This window comes from Sciurus carolinensis, chromosome 8, assembly GCF_902686445.1.
Source record: "Sciurus carolinensis chromosome 8, mSciCar1.2, whole genome shotgun sequence".
NCBI lineage: Eukaryota > Metazoa > Chordata > Mammalia > Rodentia > Sciuridae > Sciurus > Sciurus carolinensis.
The window spans coordinates 57,026,415-57,049,482 of NC_062220.1; the positions used below are offsets into that span (position 1 = coordinate 57,026,415).

At 37.8% G+C, this 23,068-nt stretch overlaps 1 protein-coding gene and 1 pseudogene across 1 annotated transcript in view; one reads left to right on the plus strand and one right to left on the minus strand.

Annotated features, from left to right (window-relative positions):
* The window catches only part of Sema3a (semaphorin 3A), a 459,630-nt gene that overhangs the window by 44,911 nt on the left and 391,651 nt on the right, over positions 1-23,068 (plus strand). The gene's annotated exons all lie outside the window — the stretch shown is intronic.
* LOC124991316 (protein FAM204A-like) lies at positions 9,681-16,453 on the minus strand (annotated as a pseudogene).

Sequence of the window (23,068 nt, forward strand, 5' to 3'; positions counted from 1 at the left end):
ATTGTACTAATAAGGAACTTTTTAAAATTTACTATTTGTTCTGTTATATGCCTTAAAACTATTTTTCTACCTCATTTCTTGCTTTGCTGTCTTATTTCTTGTTGGCTACTTTTTTTTTTTTTGTGAGACATTTAATGACACTCTCATTTCTTTTTGTGTATATTCTTTAGTTAATTTTTATGTTGTTACCATTGAGATTATCTTTAACATTCTAAAATTACAGCATTCTCATTTGAAATTATGCCAGCTTAATTTCTATCAGTCTGTGCTTACTTAAGAATTCTGCTTCATTCCTTTCAATTGTTGATGCCAAAATTGCATCGTTTTATATGTATATAAATATATATATAGTGTTCAAAACATAAACTAATAATTTCTAATGTACTGTTCTCTTAAATCATATAGAACACAAAATGTATATTAATAAACAAAATTTATAATGAGACTAGCTTTTAGACAATAATTGGGATTTTATAAATTCTATATCTCTTAAAATGAGTAGAAAATTAAAAGTCAAGTTATATATGATTGTTATAATAATAGCTTTTATGATTGCTGAGGTATTTATCTTCACATGCTTTTGAGTTATCTGTGTCCTTTCATTTCAACCTATATAACTCCCTTCAGCATTTTTTGCAGAGCAAGTCTAGTGATAACAAACTCTCTCAGCTTTTGTTTACCTGGATATTTCTTACTGGTTCCCTCAGTTTTTGTTTTGTTTTATTGCTTTAAGCATATTTACTATATAGGCCCATTACCTTCTGGTGTCCTAAGTTTTCAAAGAAATCTATATATGATGTTACTAAGAATTCCTTATCTGACCAGTCACTTCTTTCTTGTTAATCCTAAATTTCTTTTTATATTTGGTTTTCAACATTTTTATTATAATATGTCTTCATCTAATTCACTTTGAGTTAATTTCACTTGGAATTAATTGAATTTCTTGGGTGTTTATATTCATGTCTTTCATCAGATTTGGAAATTTCACACCATTATTTCTTCAGAATACTTTCTGCTACTTTCTCTTTTCTCTTTCTGGAGTTCCACAATGTGTTTGTGGCTGAATGTCCTTTAAGGTGTCCTGCAAATCTTTTAGAATCTATTTATATTTCTTCATTTATTCTCTAGAGCCAAAATTTTCTATTTATTCATTTATTTATATTAATTTTATTTCATATATTTTGATGGTCTATTGTTGGATGTGTAAATATCTTTAATACCTTAATCTAGGTAATTAAAAGTTTGTCTTATATTAAGATTCATTGATTCTTCATTTTGCCTGTTCATATCTGAATTTGAAGCCCTCTAGTGAATTTTTCATTCCAGTTATTATCCTTTTTGACTACAGGATTTCTTTTGATTTCACTTTTGGTTTTCTCTTTATTGATATTCCTATTTTGTGTATATATAATTTGTTTTACTTTATTCATGTCTTCCTTAGCCATCTTGAATGTCCTTAAGACAAATATTTAAAAGTCTTTGTCTAGTATATTTATCAAAAGATCTTTTTCTATGTCAATTTCTGTTGATTTTTTTCCCCTTAAATGGACCATGCTCTCTGGTGTTTTGTATGTTTTGTTGAAAACTGGACATTTGAATCTAATCATGCAATACCTCTGGAAAACAAATTCTGTACAGGTGCAGAGAGCCCTAGGATGGTGGCTGGCCTTGAGCCAAGAGGTGGCACATAATTAGTGTTAACACGGCATGATATACTTTTGCCTGATTAGTTAATGTCTCCTCTGCGCTAGTGGTCAACAGATGTTCCTCATTCTTTCTTGATTGGTACTGTAGCGTATGCTCCAACCATGCTACTTAATCCTAAGCTGATTGACTGTCTTAGGTATATAAGACACGCACCTATAGGAAGCACTTCTGATAAGCAGCACCTCTGATAGATCACAGGACGGAGAACTGAGCAAGCACCTCTAGATTGCAGAACACAGGATTAGGCAGACAACTCTAGGTCACAGATTGCAAAGTGAAGATCCCAGAGCACGGAACTAACACACCTCTAGATCGCGGGTCTCAGGTTGTAGGACGCAGGCTGCATGCCGCTTGCCACACGCTGCACCCCCAAGAAGCGACCTACTTTAAGAAGCAGTAGACCTTTGATAAGCATAGACCTCTGAAAGAGTAGCACCTCTAAAATTAAGCAAAGTCTTTCTTCCTCTAAGCAAAGTCTCTCTCCCTCTAAGCAAAGTCTTTCTTCCTCTCAAAGCCTCTCTTCCTCTAAAACTAAAAGTAAGCAAAGCCTCTCTTCCTCTATAAATTAGTAGAACAAGCAAATAAGCAAGGAAGTAGCCCGGATAAAGGTAATAGAAGTAGTCAGTTCCAGTCCACCTCCAATAAATTACCGCGAGATTGTTGCTGTGGGCGGCAACATACAGGGATTACTGATTTCTTTAAGTAGCTAAGTAATCTCCATACTGAGTACTGACCTCAGATACAAACTTAAGTTCATCTCAAACTTTTTCTGATCCTTTGCCTTTCTTGTGCATGCAGTGAGAGTCATTTCCCCCTGTATGTGTAGTTGCTTTTTAATGCTCAAGTCTTCAATGTCTTTCTGTTTAAATGGAAAGAAGGGAAAATGAAGGGTTGAGACACCAGCCCATTAAATATTCAGGAAGTATCATCAGTCAGAGGTGGGTGGGGGATTGCAACAATTTCTGTGCCTTTGTGATCAGAAGGAATAATCAGGAATCAGAACAGAATGATGATATCTGGAAGCCAGTGTCTTTTGGACATACTCTGGTTCCCAAAAGTTGTTCAAACTTCTCCAGAAATAAGTGTGCAAGTGCTTGATATGGTGATGAGGGAAGGGGATCCTACTGTGATAAGAGCTCAAAATGACCAAAATTGACCACAGTTTACCATTAAACTTACCCAGAAAGATTTTATGATCTTAGAGCATTGTTAACATTGTCAGAAATCTTCATATGCACCACACCTTGAATAGACTTCAGTAGACTCCAGAGTTCCCCAAATAATTGCAGCAGACACATCCTGCCATTTTAATTGTTGTCTAGGCAAGAAGACAGATTCTTGCTGCTTCATATTCTGCCATTTCCCCAGAATCTTCCACCTGTGTATTGCTTTTTAACAACATAATTCTTACCTGTTGCCCTTCTTTTCTCCACATTTGCTTACTTTTGTATCCCTTTTCCAAATATGGTGTTTAGTATGTACAGGGTGGGTGCTTATAAATATGCAAATATATGAATGAAATTCATTGGCTCTATTTCATGTCATGTATTTACTAATTACATTATTCTAATCTCAAAATATTTATTTTAAATTTTTCATTAATTGAAGGTAGATATATTATTGATTCAATAATCCAATATGAATTCCATTTGCCTTGTTGTATTTTATGATCATAGAGCAGTGTTAACATTGTCAGAAATCTTCACACACACCATCATCTTGCCCAGTTTCTTTTGTATTTACAGACTTAATTCCCTTTCCACTCTCTCACAGTGAGTAATTCCACAAGCAAGCTTTTTATAGCCTTAATCTAAATCTTCTTGGTGGGTGGCTAACCTTTGAAAGTCACTGTTTGAAAAGTCTCATCAGAAATATCTATTTTCATGGCTCTGTCTTAATATCAAACATAATCCAGAAATTTTCATAGTAGACATATTTGATCTGTCAAAATAAAATAGTCAGAACTGCTGCCTAGCTTATGCCCAGTAGAAACACTGTAAATAAAACCAGTATTGCAGTCAGTAATCTAAAATAACAAAATAGTTTCACTTTTTGAAATATAACCTAGAGCTAAGACAGTAAGGTAAAAGTAAGGTAAAATTTGCCCATGTAGGTACATGGAATTTTACTTGTTCTAAGTCTTTGATGTCCCCTAGTACTCTCTATGTCCTAACACAGTGAATTGTTCCTGGGTTCAGAAGAAAAAGGGAAAAATAGAGTGGGAGTTTATACGTATATTTTTTTTCTCTAAATTTTGACATATGTTCTAGTGTTGCGAACAGGAAGAAGAAAGACCATTTACCATTGTTTTATTTCCAGTTCTTTAAATCACAACAGCCCAAGATGTGCAGATGGTTAGTGCTCATTATTCTAAGTCCATAAGAGGTCCAACAGAGAAGTCATTGAATATAGAAACCCAACATTCAGGCAATAAGGAATAAGGTTCTGCCTTCTTATTAAAAAAACAAGGATTTTTCTTACCATTTTGTTTCCAGTTCTGCCTTCCTGGTGTTCACATTGTCATTGGTGGTCTTTCAATTTTGTCACCTGTTGAGGTCCCTCTAACACTGGAGGAGTTCCTGAAGGAAATCCTTCTCCTTTAGTATCTTTTGTATCATTGAGATACATAAATATTCTCAGATTGTAGTCTTATTACATATTCAAAAAAGTGAACAGTAACACAGAAGAACTTGGGGACTGGGAGTATAGCTCAGTGATGGAACATTTGCCTAGCATGTGCAAGGCCCTGGGATTGATCTCCAGAATGACACACCAGGCATTTATCAAAATATTTTCTTACAATATGTAGACTATGAAACTTCAAGGACTGTGAAACATCAAAGTGTTGGTTACTGATCTCTCAAACTCCTATTTGTATGTGATGGATGCCATCTTATCACTACAGAAGCAGGCCTCAAGATATCCAGTTGTCTTTCTTTTTTTTTAATGCATAAAGTTATGATTGCCCACCGCCCGTGGGGACAATCACAACGCGTACGCTCTTCTTGATCACAGGAACCAAAAAGGCTTTATTCCACAAGTCTCAGACTTATATTGAGAACATCAGCCTATCAGAGAGTAGATTACCAGGAAAGTCAGCCTATCAAGGAACAGTCTCCAGGCAGATACCAGGATCGCCTCATGTACAACAGTCAACCAGAGTTACTTCCTAAAACTTGTTTATGAGTGCAACTATGTCTGGCAAGCTGCCGGGCGCCATCTTAGAGATCAGGCCACGGTGCGGCTCTGGGGCCCTCAGAGCCCGCCCCTGACATCTCCCCCTTATTCTTTAAATAAAGAAAAGATGACTTGGGACCATGCCTGTCTTAGTTTGTCCATGGCAAATTACATCCTTACCCGTTATTGGAATTCTGACCTCCAGGCGTCAGAACACTGTCTTAGGTTGGTATGCATTTCCATGGATCTTACCCGTCTTTGACTACTGGTCCAGCATGCTTAGCCATACTTGGGGGGATGTGCCTGTCTCAATGGCTGTCAAAGTCTGTAATATAGCCCGTCGATGACGTCGGGCATCTTGGCGAGCTCTGATTTGGCTACGTATAACATAGGCTATCCCTAAGCAGATAATAATCAGAACAGCTACTGTTGCAGCCCACTGTTTTGTCAATCCCAGGGCTTTAGATAACAAAGAGAACATCTTGGATACCGATGCAACTTGAACCCTGGTGGCATTGACTCTGAGTATTTCAGCTCATAGCTGACTGTTTAAATTATCAAACGTAGGTGACCAATTACCAGTAAGGTAGACAGAGAGATTTTTAGATAACATAACCACAGAGTTAAGGTTATTATAAGCAATAGGGGTGACACACACTGCTCTTAAAGGATAAACACATCCCAGTCCCAAAAGTTCTTGCAAGATATCCACTTGTTCTTGTAGTAAGTCCACTCTTTGATTTACAAGGAGTATGCCTGCCTTAAAATGGTTGTTTCTTGAGTCTGTAAGGCTGTAGCTGTATTTTCGGCCAAGTGATTGTTGTTGCTGTCTGTATGGTTGTGTCAATGCTGCTGCTGCGGTTGCCGCTGCAGAGACTGCTACCGTGGCGACCACGGCCGCTGTGATGCCAAAATCTCTCCTGTTTCTTGATAGTAACACTGGCAATTCCGCATCTGTAACAGAGACTGGGACTGGTAGGAAGGTAGGAACACACATTAAGACTGCCAGCAGGAACCTAGAAGCATTCCAACATTGAGAGAGATAATATAAATCTGAAGTACAATTGAGAGAAGCAGTTGTTTCGTTAATTAGCAGAAACGTAAAAGGGGGGAAACACACAAACTGGGGTGGGTGAAAAGGTACATAGTTGAACTGTTCCTCCTAAGAGACTAAAAAGAGGTTGTAAGTTAGTTCAAGGGGGGAAAGGCTACGAGCATCATGGTCATCAGGAGTATGTTCAGCATCTTCATTTTGTTGGTCTGAGTTACTTGTTGGTAGCATTGGCACTGGTCGAGTTAGTTGCTCAGGAACCCAGATAGGCGATGTTTTATCCTGTGGAAACACACAAACCGAGCCGCGGCTCCAGTAAAGCACCAGGTCCGGGCCGTTCCATTGTCCTGTAAGAACATCCTTCCATTTTACCATCACTCTATCATGTTGTTTATGATTGCCATGTCTCTCAGCGGCAGATCGACCCTCATTATCCAGAGTTAAAAAATTCAAAATAAAGAGGCAAAGAGAAAGTTTATCTTTAGGGGATCTGAAGGTCTCCCCTATTCCCCCTTTTTGTTTATTTACAGACTTTCTTAGCACTTATTTAGACCCTCATGTATTTTATCACATAAGCACTTTCTTACCCAGAAACATTTTGTTTTTCACTAAATATATTTCCATATCTAGAACCTTTTATTTATTTATTTTTTTCCTATCTGTTGACCTTTTTGTTCACATTCTGAAACAACTTTTATGAAATTTCTTAATTTAGATAAATTACTCTATTTTAACAAGATTAAATATTTTGTTATTTATAGTACTCTAATTGAAACACAGTTGAAACTTTTAGACCCTTTGTGTATAGAATTGTACCTGTTAGGACATAACTCTTAGTAACCTTGCTTTTAGTTTAGTGATGACACAAAACAATTTTCTGTACAAACACATTTGAGTAATCCCATGCATGTCAATTCTAATTCACTTATTTTCTTAAAAAAAAAAACCAAGATATTAGACAAGTGTCCTGAACAGTATTTGCCAGCTTTTTCTTGTTGGAGGAAAGTCCTAGAAAAATTGATGTTAGACATTTTAAAAACATCAACATTATATTAGTTTGACCACCTAGAGACTTGCAAGTTATTTTCAAGACATTTTACTTCTATTAGTTTACCCAATTTAAATCAAACCTTTTTAAATCACGTGAATTAAAAATATTTGGATCCATTTTTAAATTTTAATTTTAGGAGTGCTCAGTTTTGATACAGACAAAACGACATCAGACAGCACGACATACACATAACACAAAATCAAAGGCCTTGAAACTTTATAGGTGAATCTCCATTGCAATGTAACAGATGTTCAAAAACTCTAGTTGAATAAAAAAAAAAAAAAAAACAGAACTGATCAAAAAAGTCATGAGCTCAAAAATATATGTAGAATTCAAAAAAAACAAGAGTCCTGGAAAAATGAAGCACCCGTTAAGTACTTTAGTAAAGCACCATAAAATTTACTTTTGCTGGAGTTCAGGTAAGACTTTTTGCTCTTTTTTTTTTTCTTTTTTTCTTTTTTTTTTTTTGGGTTTGAGACTGGTCTCCTACTGAGCCTTCAGGCTTTCTCTATTTACATTTCAATGTAAGCCTTGACTGAGATTTGGATCTGAAAGGGGATAAGATGTTCCAGCAGAAACTTGATGCCTAGGGCATTTTAACCCTTAATCCTAGTTAGTAATCAATTCAGATTTGGTCTCAGAAAATTGTGAAACAATTATCTCCCAATATTTGTGGGGACTGGGGCTACTATATCATACTCCTTACTAGGACATGCCACTGATGTTTGGGCTGGTTTGTTTACTATGTGGCAAGTTTCTGGAAGGAGATGCAACAGGGAGGAGCCGGCAGTTCTTTAGTTGACGGCTCTTTGGGGAGAAACTTGGAGCCCCCTTTGGGAGGTCCTAGAGAGAAGCAGGCCTTAAGGCCGGATAACGTAGGGCAGACTCCTAATGGGGGACCTTCCCCTAAACTGATTTCCCTCTTCCTAACAAGTTGTTCCTCACACCCAGTTTCATTTTCCTTGTCTGTCTCTGATCTTATTGACGCCCTTTCTGATGCTTTAGACCTTTCCTCTTTTATTTCCTCCAAAACCTCTTCCCCTTATTTTATGGCCTCTCTGCATTTGGTTCGGGCTGTTTTAGTTTCAAAAGGAATTCCATTGGCCCGGAGCAAATCCTTTAAGGGACCTTCCATGCGCATTCGTGACATTTCAGTGCCCATATTTCTCTATTAAACTAACAGAATGCAAAGCACTTTAACTAGCAAAACAAAAGCGAAAGCACTTACAAACACTCAATCTCCATCGCTTATCCCACGAACTTTAACTCGTCGCTTATCCTGCGAAATTTAACTTGTCGCTTTTCCCGCGAACTTTAACCTGGCCAGACTGTACTTTACTTTCCCTGTATTTACCTGATCAGTTCCTTCTTTATAACTCAAGTTCCCGGGTTTCGGCACCACTTATGATCGCCCACCGCCCGCGGGGACAATCACAACGCGTACGCTCTTCTTGATCACAGGAACCAAAAAGGCTTTATTCCACAAGTCTCAGACTTATATTGAGAACATCAGCCTATCAGAGAGTAGACTACCAGGAAAGTCAGCCTATCGAGGAACAGTCTCCAGGCAGATACCAGGATCGCCTCATATACAACAACCAACCAGAGTTACTTCCTAAAACTTGTTTATGAGTGCAGCTATGTCTGGCAAGCTGCCGGGCACCATCTTAGAGATCAGGCCATGGTGCGGCTCTGGGGCCCTCAGAGCCCGCCCCTGACATAAAGTGTTATTACCGTTTATAATGTAGCATCAACTGTGGACTTCCTTACCAGTTTATCATCTGATTTCTCAAAGCCCTTTCCCATTAGGACTATGAAATACTCATCTAATGAAAACTATTTCTTGTGGGACTGTTCCTCTCTTTAGCCTCATTCATTCATTCATTCATTCCATCTTTTAAGGAGAAATGGGGAAGAGAATAAAAACAAACCAGTTCTTAGACAATTCAAAGTTATGTTATCTTGAGTTATAATTGTCTGCTTAATGTTATTTTACAACTTTCTCTTCCAAGAATCATCTCCCAATTTGAAGAATGACAAGGCCAAGAGACATTTAGAAAAACATTTCTAGGCTGACCTGAATTTAAATCATCCTCCAAATATTACCTTCTCTCCCGTTGCATTGTAACCAATCTGAAGGTATGCAAAAATTAATCAATTGCTTTTGATATGTGACTATGAAATATCAACTCTAGTGCCTCCAATAAACAATAAAAAGTTATTTTGATAGCATCAGGGTAATTAAAATCATTTGTAAAGACAGCATTAATTGAGACTTACTTGCATGTATGACTAATCCATTATAAACAAAAGCCAGCCTTAAAAACATGATTCCAGAAAAAGTGTAGTTATTCTAAGAACAGATAAGAAAGTACAAGGACTTTACGGGCTATGCTATACCAAACACATGTAAAGCAAAATTGATTTTATACTGTATGTCTATACAAGTAAATAAATAAAATCCTATTTCATTTCTTGTATGTATGATTAGGTTTCTTACACAAATAACAAAATGCTTCACTATTGAATGAACTCCTCAGAAAAAGACTGAAAAGAATTGATAATCAACTCCAAAGTTTTATGCTTATTCTTTTCTACTTCTATCAATTTCCTGACATATTTAACCTAAGTAGGAAAATCTTTTCAGTAAATTGAGCACAGTAGTCTTCAAGTGTCTTGAAGAACACTGACAAATTACATATATCCCATGTTGCTTTTGGTTACCCATCTCTTCATTGCTTCAAATCCCCATATAAGTTTCTTCTTTTTTTCGAGCTGCCTGAGCATGTTCAGCCTCCGTTTTGGCTTTTACAAACTTGTGACAGGTGATTGCTTTGGCTATTTTTGCACCAAGCTCTCAAATAGCAGGCTGGTTGCTTAGTTCTTCAGCCTTCTCAACATCCCACTCCTCCACAGCCTGGTCTATCCACGTTTCAAGACCAGACTCGTCAACCCTTTTCTTTTTAACAAGGGGTTCAAATCTATCATTGGCTCCAAAGTACTGAGTAAGCTCTTTCGATTGGGTTTCGTTTAAAGTCTGTTCACTATGAGATTCTTTTTCATTCTTCAATTTATCTTTTCTCTTTTTCCTTCTAAATTTTGAAGTTGAGGTTTTCTGTTCAGAAAATTTTTTATGCAATTCCTGAAATTTATTCCACAAATTTAAGGAAATTCCAGAAGGACATTCTTTATGTGCATCTGCATTGGCCTCTGTTTATGTTTTTGGTCCATCTGCTGGGAAACTTGAGAATTCTGTGTTCCATCCTTCTTATCCTGTAAGTCAATGTTGGGGTCTTTAGTCCCCATGCTCTTCTCGACCAGTGACAAGGGAAGAGAGCACTCCCCAACAAGGCCAGACCAGGAAAGGTAGGGCCGACTGACTACCCGCACGCAGCCCTCCCAGTAGAGGACAATCAGACATGTCAGGGAGACCAGTCACAGCAGGAACTCATTTATTGAGGAAGTCACACAGCTTTTATGTAGGGTGAAAGCTAGGCGGGAACCAATGAGCTTAAAGGTCAGCAAGGCACAGGGAGTTCACGCAGGCGAGAGTCCCATAGGACTATATGGAAAGCACGAGATGATCACATTCGCGGAACTGTTGTTAACCAATCCCTGACAGTGGCCGATATATCATCAATAACTTTTGAAACCACCTTTGAGGCCTTGATCTTGCTCACCTGCCAGGAAGTAAGGAGCCAGCCTGAGTTAGTTAACGTGTCATTAGTTCCAACGTATCCCCATTTTTTGTTTTATATTAAAGGTGTGTCTGTCTTAGGTTGCCCCTGGGAGGGTCTTACCCGTCATGGAACATCACCCTAGCAGTTTGGGGTCCGCCTTACTCGAAGGTGTGCCTGTCTTAGGTTGTCCTCCTCTGAGGATCTTATCCGTCATTGGTACCACCTTAGCACTTCAGGCAGGCCCCTCAGGAGGAGCAGGGCTTAAGGGAGAAACACTTAGACCCCAGTGTCCTGATACGAGTGATCCATGATTCTATAGGGCTCCCAATCATCATTATGAAGGGCAGTATAATGCTGTCAGACCACCATGAGCTGCACAGACTTAACCTGGCTTTTCAGGAAATGGATAAGCTTATTGATTATGCAAGGACCAAAGGTGAACACAAGGATAATGGTGATTAGCGGTCTCTAAGTGGGAGGAGGTAGGGGAGCCACCCATGTAACCCAGTCCAGAGGAAATTAGAGTGGAGCTCGCTCCTATGACGTCAGATCTTCTTGTAGGTTTTTGATTTTATCTTGTACAATGTCAGAGCAGTTGGCGTAGAAACAGCACTCTTCACCAAGGAACAGGCAAAGCTCTCCTTCCTTCGCTGTTAGCAGATCCAAACCATGCGATTTTGCAGGAGGACAACAGCAGCCAAGGAATCAAGTTGAGCCTGTAGATCTCAGATGGTACTGGCAACATATTGTATATCATCAATTATCTGTTAAGAAAGTTTTTTATAGAGTGTGAGAGACGTGCTTATGCCTGAAATTCATGTCCCTACTCCTGTGGTCACTCCTATTCCTAGTAGGAGGGGTAGTGTTTATTGCCCTTTTTGCTTGTGGATTGGAGTGCTCCCCAGATGGTATGGGTAGGGCCTGATTATTTGGGAGGATTGTGACCTCTGGGAATAAGAGGGCAAGAGCACATATTACTGTCCAGTTACCAGGGAGCACATTGGATGCTGGTCCTCCACAATAAAAGACCTACCATTTGGGGCGCATAGGGGTGTATTTGCAGCAGCATTTTTCCTGCATATATTAGGGTTCAAAGACCCCATGTCCTTAGTTTGATTAGAGGTTGAGCTAGGAAGAAAACAGGTCACATTGGGAGAGCCAAAGGAGGGGTATGTATATTTCACCCTAGGGGGGCAGTATAGGGCAACTGGAGAAGGTTATGGTTTCATTAGAGGTTAGCAGAAGACCCGTGACCCTAAGGGGTCCATTGCGAAAGCAAAGCCAGCAGTCTTTTGCAAGAGGGGGGTTAGTGAGATTCAAAAGCTGAAACATAGCCTGCAAGATGGCCTGAGTTTCGGGATCAAGGTTGAGCTCTCCCCTCAGCTCCGGTAAGGTTAACGGGTGATAAACAGGGAACCTAGGGCTTGATTCTGTTAGCTTTTGTATAGTCCTTTCAATTTGTTTATCTTGTGCCCAATCTTGTTCCCTGCCTCCATCACTTTGCCCTGGGGGAGGCAGGAGGGACCAGCACATGTCCTTAAGCTGTTCCACAGGGCATGAAAGTCCAATGCCACTTTGAGACCCTTTGGACTGGCTGGTCCACAGAATCTGCCCCCCATTGTTTTTACATTGAGAGGTGTCTCCATAGCAGTAGGCCAGCATGGAATTATAGGTCGTCGTACATGCCTTAGGACAGGGGCAGGGGCCGTAAAGTTTTGTTAGGTAGGGGGCGCAGATTTTTTCCAGCAGGTACTATCCCCTATTTTGACCCCACAGCCAGAAGTAGCAACCACTATGGCCACCCACTTACCGTGGGGGGCCCACTGAGACGGTGAGCAAGATAGTCTTGAGGTATAACACACCTGGTTGCAAGGTGAGAAACAATGGCACAATTTTGACATGGATTTCTAAAGGAGTAGAAGCAGGAAACTCTTAGGGGGCTCCCTTGAATAATCATAAAGACTGTGAATTGGAGTAGGGATCTCATAGTGAATTAGGGGCTCTCAGTGTGATTAGAATATTTGTAGTAAACATCCAAAAATATGATGCCTAGGATGAATGTCAGAAGAGAGATGATGAGAAGTCCAGTAACCATGAGGCAGAGAGTATTGTTCTGGTTGATGGTCATCAAGGGGGTAATAGGATTTTTATCTAACTTGATATATGAGGAGACCAATGTGGATAGTAGGTTTACCACATATAAGCTATCTGAGAAAAGATTCATGGGTTTTTGTACTTGAGTTAGGGTCATAGCAATTGCACATAACTCCTTAAATTGTGCTGACCCAATAACTGGTTCAAAATGGGTAATCACTTCCTCTTTCACTAATCTGGGAGAGGCGGGTAAATTACAACAGCAGATCCCTTTTTTCCTCCATCTGTGAAAACATTTACAGCTTTAGGGAAGGACTTTAGTGGAAAAAAGTATAGGGGATACCCATTTCAGTTTTGAAAATGAGGACACCAATTTGGTTGACCCATAATGGCAGTCAACCTTCCCTAAGAAGCCCTCCAATGCACAGGATACTCTACTGTTATTCCTTTGAACCTATTCAAAATATGACAGGCATTAGGGCATTGTCAAAACATCAGGCTCTTTTCCATAGTGTCTAAGGGCAGCCAATTGGTCAAGGTGAGCGTAGACCCTAGGAACCCCTCCTATGACTGCGGGTATCCATTGAAGGGGCTCTCCCCACTGAGTTAGGGCTGCGGTGGACAGCTGAGAACCGGGGAGAATCCAGAGGCTAAGGGGGTCTTCAGGCTGGTGTCGAATCAACTGGGTAGAGTTTGGACTTTATCATTAGATATATGTAGTCCTCCTTTCTCCAAAAGGCCTTGGAGTTCCTTGTATGCAGAGCTTAGTTGTAAGGTATCAGTGGCTCCTATAATAATATCATCCATATAAATATACAAGGTAATTTGTGGCCTTTTTTGTAGGGGTTGAAGGAGCTCAGAAACAAAATGTTGACAAAAGTCAGGGCTATTAGACATGCCTTGGGGTAGAACCACCCATTCATAACATTCATCTGGCCCTTGGTAATTGGTAGAGGGCACTGAGAAAGCAAACTTCTCACAATCGTCTGGGTGGAGTGGTATTGAGAAGAAACAATCTTTGATATCAATAACAAGAAGCAAGAGATCATTTGGGATAGAGTGGATCCAGGGAAGACCCTTTAAAGGGGTTCCCAGTGGAACCATATGACTATTAATTTTCCTGAGATCCTGAAGCATTTTCCATTTTCCTGATGCTTTTTGGATGACAAAAACTGGACTATTCCAGGGGCTTAGAGATGGTCTGATATGATCTATGGTCAGTTGTTCTTGTACAATATCTCTTAAATGTTGGAGCTTATTTTGGGGTAATGGCCACTGTTCCACCCATACTGGGGAGCCTGGGAGTCATTGGATGGCTGGCATCTTTGGAACAGTGGCCTTTAGGATTGGGGGTGTGACCTTTGAGCTGAACCCGTAGAGCGTCCGGGCAGAGCCTCAGAATGCATCCAACCACTGGGGCAATCCCTCTTGAAGTGGCCTGGTTGCCCGCAGCCATAGCATACTCCTTTGCCCTTAGTTGCAACTGGTGACAAGACTGCAGTGAGATCCTCAGTAAGTGAGGCAGTTTGGGCCTGTAGGGCTGCAACCAAGGATTGAGACTGATGTACTTATGTGCCAATATCTTTGGTAGCCACAATCCACCTTCCCATGGTGCGATCTTTTATCCCTGCACAGGCCAATTTGTGATTGGTAGTCATTCCTTCCCAAATTAACATTTTAACAAATTGATCTCTTAGGGGCCTCGGAGGAAATTTTCTCTGAAGGCTTCTTTCTACCCTTTCAATGAAGGTTGCTAGATCCTCAGTTGCCTTCTGGGTAATCCCTGCGATGGGGGGTTCTGAGGGGCCCTCCTGTAGCTTTTTCCATGCAGCTAACCCTAGGGCTCTTACTTGTTCTTGATATGGGACCAGGATGACAGCCTGTAAGAGGCCAGTAGAGAATTGGTCACTGAACCCCGAGAGCATCCCATAAGTAACCGGGATGGGAGGGTTAGTGGCCTGGTTCCGTTCAGCCTGAGCATGACATTCTTCATTATAAAAGGCACACCACTTTAGATATAAAGGACCAGGAAGGACAGCTTTAGTTAGGTTCTTCCAATCCTGAGTGGTGCACTGCTGGTGGGCGAGGCCCTGGAGGATGGTTTCAGCCCAAGGGGAATTGGGCCCATCCTCTGAAACAGCTTTCTTTAGTTCCTTTGCATCTTGTGCCTCCCATGGGTACCATATAGCAGGCCAGTTACCCCCTGGGTTAGCATTTACCGGGAAGGTCATACAGGGAGGGGGAGGTTAGAGTCAGTGAGTTCTCTCCCACTATCATAAAATGGCCGCCGGGAAGATTTCCCACCATCCGGACAAGATGGCGGCAATGAGCCTCCCCAGGGTGGAAGTGGGCCCTCGCTATGTGTAGAGGCTGGCTCAAGGGCAGTAGTAACTGTTCCCCAGGTGACGATAGGCAATAAGGAGGAGGGCGAGGGCTTTCATTGGAGTCTGATGTGGCCCCAGAATCAGATGCAGCCATGGGCATGTTAGAAGCACCAAAAATGATATCAAAGGGGTTGAAGGGCTCTCCTTTAAGATCCTCAACCTTGGGAGGAGCAGACGGAGATGGATTGGGCTCCTCATTAAAGGTCTCCCAACGTTGTTTACTGTGTGGCAAGCTTCCGGAAGGAGATGCAATGGGAGGAGCTGGCGGTTCTTTAGGTGGCCGCTCTTTAGGGGGAAACTTGGAGCCCCCTTTGGGAGGTCCTGGAGAGAAGCAGGTCTTAAGAGCAGATAATATAAGGTAGACTCCCAATGGGGGACCCTCCACTAAATTGATTTCCCTCTTCCTAACAAGTTGTTCTACACGATCCCATGTGGACCAGTCAAAAAGATTAGCGGCAGGAAGCCAAGGGGCCACCCGAGTAAAGGTGTCCCAGGCTTTTTCCACCTGTGTATCAGACAACTCAAGGCCCCTACTTTTTAGCATAAGCTTAAGAGCGTTGAGTGCAGGGTCATCATATGTGGTGTGCGTTTGCCCCATCCTTTCAGGGATGCCCTTACCTTGGAACTCACTTAGCCCGATCTGCCGGTACTTTCGGTTTCTTAGCTGCTCCTTCGCTTTGGCTGCGGCTTCTTTGAATCAGCCTCAAGGTGCCTCACGTTGAGCACCAAATGTTGGACTCTTTAGCTCTCTTGCTCTTCTCGACCAGCAACAAGGGAAAGGATCACTCCCCAATAAAACCAGACTGGGAAAGGTAGGGCCGACTGATCACCTGCACCCAGCCCTCCGGGTGGAGGACAATCAGACGTGTCAGGGAGACCAGTCACAGCAGGAACTTGTTTATTGAGGAAGTCACATAGCTTTTATGTAGGGTGGGGGCTAGGCGGGAACCAATCAGCTTAAAGGTCAGCAAGGCACAGGGGGTTCACGCAGGCGAGAGTCCCATAGGACTATATGGCAAGCACGAGATGATCACATTCGCGGAACTGTTGTCAACCAGTCCTTGACAGTGGTCTGATATATTGTCATTAACTTTTGAAACCACCTTTGAGGCCTTGATCTTGCTCACCTGCCAGGAAGTAAGGAGTCAGCCTGAGTTAGTTAACGTGTCATTAGTCCCAACAAGTCAAGTTTAGACTTCTCCAGTGTGGCTTTGTCTTCAGAATTTGATTCAATATCAGTTTTATTTAGGCCAGGAGCCAGCAGTCCACACCACATCTTTTCTTCAGTCAGGAGGTGGCTGCCCGGCATCCATCTTAAGATCCCTCCAACATTGCGCCTCTAGTCATCTTTCTTATTCAGGCCAGGGGGTACATATTCTTGCCACTCAGTTTTTGTTTGAAAGTCATGGTATTCCAATGGTTGTCTGGAAATCTCTGTTGATTCGCTTAATAAAGCAGTTCACACATTAAGTTAAACCCAAAATCATGCGTAGAGAAAAGTCATTTGGTCCATATAGCTTCATTGACCAGTGAAATTTTAACTATATGATAACCAGATTTACCATTGTACATATAGTGTATTTATAGACTTAGTTGTCTGTGGATTTCATTTTAGCACATTATTTTGATACCTTACAGTTTTTGGAAAGTTATTTGAATGTAGTGAGCCTAACATACAATGTCAAAGGACCATGTTCTTCTGCTATTTTTATTTTGAAATACACACCTCTAAACACATACACACCCATAATATCATTTTGAACACGCTTGTGTTAGTGTTTTCTCATTACTACCAAAATATCTGACGAGAATAGCTTAGAGGTGGAATAATGTATATTGGCTAATGGTTTCAGAGGTTCAGTACATAGTTGCCTGTCTTCACTCTTCTGGGCCCAAGATGAGGCAGAACATTATGTTGGAAAGGCAGTGGGAAGAGTCACAGAGAAGTTGAACCCTTTCAGGGCACACTACCTGTGTCCTACCTCCTCCAGACCCTGTCCCCCACCTGCCTACAGTTACCACTCTATTAATCCATTCAAATTAGGATGGGCCGATTAGGTTACAACTCTTATAATCTAGTCGTTTCACCTCTGAATATTCCTGTATTAACAGGAATTTTGGGGGAACACTTCATATCCAAACCAAGATAACACTGCAAATTTCTTGAGTGTTGTATGTGTTTCTTAATATTTTGATCTTCCTATTTAATATCTCTAGGACACAGACAGTTGACACATATTTGTTGGCTACTGGGAGAATTGCACTAACTTCCTTTAGATTAACAAAGCTTACACTTCAGTCTGTAGCCTTTAGAAATTCTTTCATCCATCATTCATCAATTAAACCATCAAATTTCATTTTCTGATATAAAATAAAGCATTTTTAAAGCTTTCTAAAAAAATTAACAGAACTTAGTAGAAGAGCAATTAATGCCATATTAGCCAGGGAAACAAGACTGGACTGCAAAACTATTAAGAGCAATTATTTCTCAAGATTATATAAGCACTCTCATTGTGGAAAATAAATTTACATTTAAATAAATTAACATGTAACATGATAAATTTACATGTTATTGTCTTTTGATGTTCTATTGGCTTTTTTTCTGTCAATTGAACTACTACAAATTTCAAAGTATTTTCTTATAGGCATTCCCAGTTAGAAATTTCCATCTCTTTGGAATATTCTATTTTTGTGTATCATAATATAATAGCCAGTTATTAAAAATCTTTCTTAAATGGTTTTCTTTAAATTTCAAATGCTTTTAAATTGCAATATCCTGTACTATAAATGGGAAATTATATCCAATTTTATGAGTTTATTACAAAAGGACTGGTAACAATACCAGTTTAAATAAATGATGTACATCAGACTGTTAAGAAACATTCAAAGGAGAATGACCAAAGCAGGGAATAACTTTCAATACTAGGAATAAAAACTAAGAACTGGCTCAAATGGAACCAAATCCCACCTACTATTTCTGACTAATTTAGATTATCTTATTATTCCTTTTGTATTATAATTGGTCTTCCAAGAAAGATTAACCACTAGCACTTATTTCCTTTGATTTACTATTTATCATCTTAGTTTGACCTCTTTGGGAATCACTTCAAACATCCAGAAAGCCTATTGTAAAAATCCCTTGTGATCTTTTGTTCAGAGGGATCATCTATAGAATTTTAAGGAGCTGAAAAGCCATTATAGATGATAGTCATTGGGATTCTATTCCTGTCATGGAATTGAATCACTGAAAATTAACATTAAATGGCAGCTTTAAAATATGTGGGACAGATGAATGAAAGGACTTTTGGATAAATAAGCAACATTTTTCTGAATCAGTAATTTTTTTCAAAGATTCCACATGTACACAAAAGTTAATATTTATACCCTCAAAGAACATAAGTAACCTTATGAAGGAAAATGTGGCTTGAACTTAATCTCAATAAATTATAAATACATTTATTTTTTGCTATATTTGCATTAAGAAAAGCATTCTGAAAGCAATTTATATTCAAATCAACATGATTTTATTATTTCTTATGCTAAAATAATATAAACATAAACCAACTGAAAGTATCAAATAAGCCTAAATATTATGAAAATTTATAACAAACTAATTTGAACTCATATTTTAGAAGTCAAAAACAATTTTAGAAATCAATCTTAAAAAGTTTTAGCATTTTTCAAAGAATAAACTGAAGTACCTAGCATACTAAAATGTCATGCATATTGCAGAGGACTAGAAAATAATTTTATTGTTAGAATATTATAAATAATAAACAGAAAAATTAGACTAATGAAGCAGGAGAGACAAAATAATTTACATTAGGGATACTACTCTCAGAAACAGAATATTGATTAACTTTGTCTCCATTCTAATTTTCTTTCTGCAACACATACCTTGTCACTTCTTCATTGAAGTATTCAATGGCTCCCATCATTGCTAGGCTTTGTCTAAGTACTTTTACATGGTGTCTAGGGATATAGCACCTGTTTTCTCTCCACTATAATTCACTAACATATATGGAGTTGCTTTTCTAATCCAGCATTACAATAATGAAATCACTCTGCCACACTGATACCATCTGCTGATGGTATTTTTATGTTAATAATCCATAGTCTTCCTCTGCATATGTGAAAAATTTCTGGTCACCATTTGGTACTCAACTGCAACTATATACCCTCTTATATAACATGCCCTAAATTTTCTGGAAACAACTTTTGCCTTTGTGTTCATAAATAGTTCTATTCATTTACTTATCATAATGTATTGTTATTTGTCTACATGTGTTCCTCTTCTACTCAACTGTAAGTTCTTTAAAGACAGGTTGTTCTTACAGCTTTTAATCTTTATACTGTAAATATCAATGAATACTTTTTACATTAATTGAATCTTACCACACTCCCTTTGGTTACTAATTATTGAAACTGGCTTCATCCATTATTCTGTAATGCTTAAATTCTTAATAAAATATCTAATAAGTCCAATCTTGTCATCAGTTTTAGGTAGCTTTGCTATAAATACATGATTTCTACTTATCCCTGTACTTTGGATTATATTTTACTTCCTTTTCATTGTAGCCTAAGGAAATACCAATGAAATGCTTTTTTCATTGAGAATAGTTCATATATAGTGAATTCTAAAATTTTAGAAATTTTCAGAAAATTTGTTCAATTCTAAGCTTGAAAAAGCATGACTTCCTGCTTCAAAGAACAAAGGTTTTAAAAGGCTATCAGATGCAAGTCTCCTTGAACATCAAATAGTACTCATGAACTATCATTTGATGAATTAGGTGTTGATCAATCAACCGTGAAAACTAAATTGCCCTTCAAATGTTCATGTACAGAAAAGGAAAGTTTAAATGCACTAAGTTTTCTTCCACACACAAACTTTAAATGAAAGTTTAAAAAAACCCTAATATGTTTTTTAATTAGAGCTGCCCTATGTGTAAAATATTTAGGGCAGCCAGATTATTAGGAGAAATTAATTCTCTAAATAACTGCATAGTAGCTATTAATGTTAAACTCCATTATATCAACTGACACTTGGGAAAATGATACTGTGGTAGGACATTTTGTATATCTCAGCCCATGAATTTCTTAAAATTATTATATAGTTGATACTATAAAGGAAGATATATGATAAATTTCTGTACTCTTTGATTTTGCTGTGAATCTAAATTGCTGTAAAAGATTAAATCTGAGAACTATTATAAAGTTAAGTTGGTCTTTATTTTGCCAAAACTACTGACTTAAACACAATAAAAAGCAATGTTAAGCTCTTTCCCAGGTGCCTATCATTGGAAACCTAATTTTTTAATAAGCCATCAAATATAGGTTCATATTAGTTACATATAGAAAATTTAGAATTATTAGTTACTTCTCGTATTGAAATGACATTAATAATCTAAGTAACTGCTAAAATTGATCATTTGTATTTTCCTTATAACAATTAGATCTTATAATAATTTTTATTATTGCCCATTCTGTGATATTTTACCTATTTTTATTCTTTAATTATCATGTATATTTACCAAAAAACATAAACTCTTATTGTAGGAGTTTCATTGTTGTTATGCAAAACATATCCCTGCTTAAACTGTGTGTTATTTAGCAAAATAGTTTGGATAACATATACATTAAAATTTCTGTTGATCATTTTGTCTTATCTAAATTCTATTACATTTCAGTTATTCTAATAGTTAAAGGCTATTGAAATATGCATATTTCCTTTTTATTATGTTGTATCATAATTACAGTGCCCAGGAAGAATGAAACTTAAAAAAATGAAAAGCAACTGAAAGAAAAGATGGGTTGTATGTAATGAAATTAAAAGAATTATAACAGGTACAGTTTCTAAAATTAGTTTTACGTTAGTTCCATTTATATTGACAACATGATGATCCTACACTCCTCAACATTTTGAGTGAGGTAATAGGTATAAAGATTAATGTGTGGGGGCTGAGGTTGTGGCTTAGTGGTAGAATCCTTGCCTTGCACATGTGAAGCACCGGGTTTGATCCTCAGCACCACATAAAATATAAATGAATAAAGTTATTTTTAAGAAAGATTAATGTGTGCACTTTCACACTCTGTCTCCATTACTTGCAAGTAAAGTTGTGATAGCTCCTAGGAAAATATCATGTTGGTATTTTTATGCTGGCTAGTATATGCTTACTGATATTTTGTCAACAATATGATCAGAAGGAAAAAACGGTCCATGTCACTTCCCTGACTCACTTTTTCTCCTCTCACCAGCATTATCAATGGTAAAGTAAACTAAGATGATGCAAATATTCTCATCTTTTTTCTCCTTTACATGTCTTCTTTTGGATGCCTTACCTGATCAGATATCCATGGTTGGAGGATAATGTCCTATGCCCTTTTCTATGCCCCACCAAAATGCTTAGGTTCTGTCTTTCTGTTTTGAGGAATAGGGACTCAAATGGGTAGGAGAGAAAAAAGTTGAATAATATGTAGTCAAATACACTATTTAAAAACTTTAATTCTCTTTCTTCCTCAGTAAATTCTGTCTTTAACTAATTCAAATTTTACCAATTAATCATGTTATATAATACATAGTATAGCTTTTTCTCTTGTTAATCAGCTATATTAATTTTCAACTTTTACCTGTAAAATAGCTTAAAATTTCAAATGATTCAGTAATCTCTTATTCACACAGTTGTTACAAAAACAAAATTGAATTTATAAAACTTTAAAATGTTCTATTAATTTAATTTTGCAGTAACAATAACTGTGAGAAATACAGTAGAAAAACACAGAAATGATTTTTAGACCCAGAAAGATACAGGTAGTATGTAAAATGTTAATTATTATAACATTTTTTGATGGAGGGACTAATAGGGATTCCCATCCAGTAACTGAAAATATGCTTATTAATCTCAAGTTCTTACCAGAATTATCTTCAAATTGCCTAAAACTACTGTCTTTCTCTTCTGAACTCCTTATTGTTTTCTTTTGTGGGAGAACATGAACCTGATTGTGAGTGCTTCCTCTTTTATACCTTACCTTTGAACTTCACAATGAGTACCATCTTGTTTTGAACCCCTAAACTTCAGAGAAAATGAAAAATAGTTTTTTATAGAGAGTTGTGATTCCTTTGAAACAAAGGTGGGAAATCTTACTCTGGTCCTTTCTCCCTCAAATTAAGCAATTTATATTCTATTATGTAAAAAAATTTTAATATTAGCTGAATTATTTTTGAGAGTCATGTCATATTTACTAAATTGTTTAAAGTTGCAGTATCTAATTAGTAAAGTTTTTTTACTGATAAATTATACACAATTTTGGTGAAATGGACTAAATGGAGAATTGCATTAGCAATCTGAAAAATAAGGCTGCAAATTTTATACAAATGAAATTTGCAGATAATTACACATAGGAAAGTGTTTTGGATACAAGTGATAGTATGGAAATAATACCATAAAATCCCTGAAATTAATGTTTAAGTGAATTTTAAAACTATATGAAAATTATAGTTTGCTTTTTTACAACTAAGTAGAATCACTATAATGTGTTAAGGAGTAAAATATCCGTGATTAGTGGTCATTAAGTTTGAAATTAATGTAAACATGAAATTTGATGTAAACATGAAAGAAATAATTTCATCAGTAATATAAAACATTGTATTTGTTCTTTTGATCATGTTTCAGTAACCATATAATTCATCTTTGCATATTTTTCTATTTTTCCCATATTTATAATAAGTATTAAGAAGTTCCCAGAGCTGTGACAAGATAAGACAAATATATAATTCATTTAAGAGAAGTAATAATATGACCTCCAAACATAACAAGTTGATAGAATATTTTGCTTGATTATCTAAATCCATACAGATTTCTATAACAAAGCAGTTATTTATTGAACCAAATGCTGTAATTAAAGTACTTTAAATTGCACAGTTACA